This window comes from Marmota marmota, unplaced genomic scaffold, assembly GCF_001458135.2.
Source record: "Marmota marmota marmota unplaced genomic scaffold, marMar, whole genome shotgun sequence".
Lineage (NCBI taxonomy): Eukaryota > Metazoa > Chordata > Mammalia > Rodentia > Sciuridae > Marmota > Marmota marmota.
In genome coordinates, this window is record NW_025999999.1 from 5,804,446 (window position 1) to 5,807,830 (window position 3,385).

The window sequence follows — 3,385 nt, forward strand, 5'->3', positions numbered from 1 at the left end:
AGCCTTTGGGGAATATTTCAAAATCAAACCATAATATTCCGCCCCTCACGCCCAAAGAGAGGAATCAATTAGGGACAAGATATAGCCTTCCATGGCACACCCCCAATAACCTACTTTCTCCAACTACGCCCCACCTCCAAATAATGTCTTCAAATTATTAATTCATCAATGGATTAACCCATTGATGAGGGACACCCCCCACACATCCTTTGCAGCTGCCATGAGATGTGTAGCTTTCCTTCCTCACATCTTTCTGCTCTGATGTCTTGCCTTGCCTCTCCTCAAGCCCATGTTTTGCCTTCCTACCATGGGCTGGATTCTCTGAAACTGTGAGCCAAAATAAATCCTCCTTCAAGTTGTTTTTCTTCGGTATTTCATCATGTTGACAAAAAGCAGAAAAATATACCAGATAATAGAGATTTACACTAATATTTTCTGCTAAGAGTTATGTAGCTTGAGCTGGTATACTTTCTTTTTTTTTTTTAATATTTATTTTTCAGTTCTCGGCGGACACAACATCTTTGTTTGTATGTGGTGCTGAGGATCGAACCCAGGCTGCACGCAAGCCAGGCGAGCGCGCTACCGCTTGAGCCATATCCTCAGCCTCTTGAGCTGGTATACTTTCAGTACATAGTTTGAGGTAGTGGGCCAACTTTCCTTTGTGTTTGGATATTCACTTGTTCCAGCTTTATTGAAAAATTATTCTTTCCCCATTGGATTATCTAGGCATGCCTGTCAAGAATCAATTAACCTTAGATGTATGGTGAATTTCTCTATTCCCCATTCTATTCCATTGATTTATTTGGCTTTGCCAGTATTATACACACTGTCTTGATTAATGACTCTGAAGAAAGTTTGAAATCAGGAAATAAGTGTCCTCCAAATTTGTGCTCTTCTTTGCATATTTGTTTTGCTGTTCAGGGTTCCTTGAATTTCCATATGAATGCTATGCTCTACTTATCTATTTCTCAAAAAAAAAATAAGTTGGAACTTGATGAGAATTGCCTTGAAACTCTAGGTCAATTGGGGAAATATTACCATCTTAACAATATTAAATCTTTCAATCCATGAACATAGTAGAATTTCTTACCATTATTTAGATGTCCTTTTTTTTCAATAGCATTTTGAAGTTTTCAATGTGGCATTCTAGAGCACTTTTTGATCTTATAATAAATGGGATTCTCTTAATTTTATTATATATTATATATTGCTAGTTTATAGAAATAAAATTGATTTTTATATGTTGATATTATCTGATAGCATTGATCAACCTATTAATGACCTTGAATAGTTATGCATGTGTGATTTCTTTAGGATGTTGTAAAAACAGTCATGTCATCTGCAAATAGAGATAATTTTACTTTTTCCTTTCCAATCTAGATGCTCCACTTATTTTTTCTGTCCTATCAGATATGTTTTAGGGACCTTCCTGGTTCTACCCCTATGGAAGGGGGAGAAAATTGATGGCCATTGAGCATAAGGTATTTTATTTCTATACTCTTCTTTATTATTATCTTAAAGTATTTTTTGTCCTTTTATGACATAGCTTAATCTTGATTCCTATATAAGACCCTAACCTCTTTATACATTCTCACATAAAACATGTTAAAACCAGAATGAATTACTCTGCCTACTGGGAGTTTTTCTACACATGGGTGTATAGTGTACTGGTTAGCTCATCACTTTTCCCCCACTGAATCTTGATTAGACTGAACTTGTACATTAACTCTTTTCTAAGATCATTTGCTTTTCTATCCTCTTCCTTTTTGGAATGTTTGCAGGTAGGAATAAGAAACCTCCAAGATGAAGTCACAAGTGTACAAAATACAGGTTTCCTGGAAGCTGCACAGAGGTGTGTTTAATCAGTGAGAAGACAACCAGGTGTGGCAGAAATAAGAAAGGAAATAAGAAAGAAACAAAGAGCAGAGTAGAGATGCATTGTTAAAATTGGATACCAGTTCCTGGGAAACAGTGGAGACATTGAAAAGACAGACGTTCTGATACTGAAAAATACATATTCTCGCCTGAACATTTTAAACAAAATAAAAAGGGAAAGGGACTCAAATTAGGAAATCAGGTATTAATTAATGAAGTCAATGTCATTATCAATTTAAGATAGCAAGATCTGGCAGAACTCAATGTGTATAACCTTTTGAGTTTGTAAGTTCAGAATTGGTTCAGAGTAATACTCTCAGTAATTCCTCTAAGAGTCAAGTTTCTTGTACGTGAGGAGGGCAACTTTACTGCCCTCAGCCCACTATCAACTTATCAAGGTCTGGCAAAGCCTCAGTGTTTATACCTTTTAATTAAAAAGAATGTTTTTTAGTTATAGATAGACACAGTACCTTTATTTTATTTATTGATCTTCTTGTGTGGAGCTGAGGCTCAAACCCAGTGCTCATACATGCTAGGCAAGTGCTCTACCACTGAGCCACACTCCAGCCCTACCTTTGACTTTGCACATTCAGAATTTTGGAGTTCTGTAAGAATAACTGATAGTCATGCTTGTCCAAGATGAGGGCATCCTTACAACAGGAAGCGGGGTGAACTGGCAGAGCTGGTTCTGACAAACTCTTAGAAGCCTATGTATACTGGGAGCTGTGGTACACCCCTGAAATACCAGCTGAGGGGATGATGCAGGAAAAACCCAAGTTTGGGCCAGCCTGGTCAGGCTAGGGAGACTCTTTGTCTCAAAATTAAACATTTTAAAAGGGTTGGGGATGTAGCTCAGTGGTAGAACACTTGTCGAGCAGGCACAATCCTGAACACTGCAAAAAAATTAAATGTAAAGTATGTTTTTCCACATGAGGATTCTCCAATAAAGTAGAAAAAGTTTAAAGTAAAAACAAAGCAAAACAAAATCCACCTTTTCCACCTTGTGATCAAGAAGCCCTCTCTATTCTAGAACTGTATACCCTTCCGTTCTTCCTGCTGTTGTACATCAGCAGTCAGGAAGCCATTTATTCTTTGGAGGCCAGGACTTTCCAGGAGCTGCACTGTCCAGCCTGGGTTGCAAGAGAAAGTTTTGTTTTCCCAGGCGGTACTTCTGCTGCTGCTCCAGGCCTTTCCCAGGAACTCTATCTTAGTGACACATGGAGAGCTGGCATTTCCCCAGGCCTTAGTGCCAATTGGTGGCACATGTTTGATTTAATAGGAGCAGACATCTCCTTTCCTGTTGCCCACAGTTTAACCTAAAGTTAACTCTTAGGAAGGGCAAGGCAGGTTACTGGGCTATGATTCAACCCCTGTAGCTTCTACTGTTCTTTTTTTTTGTTGTTGTTGTTGTTTTAATTTCTTTTAAAGGTACAGGGAACATAAGATGATGAGCCATATTAACAGGTCCCAGGAGACTACAACAGTCAAAAAGCTCCAAGGCACAGTGCAA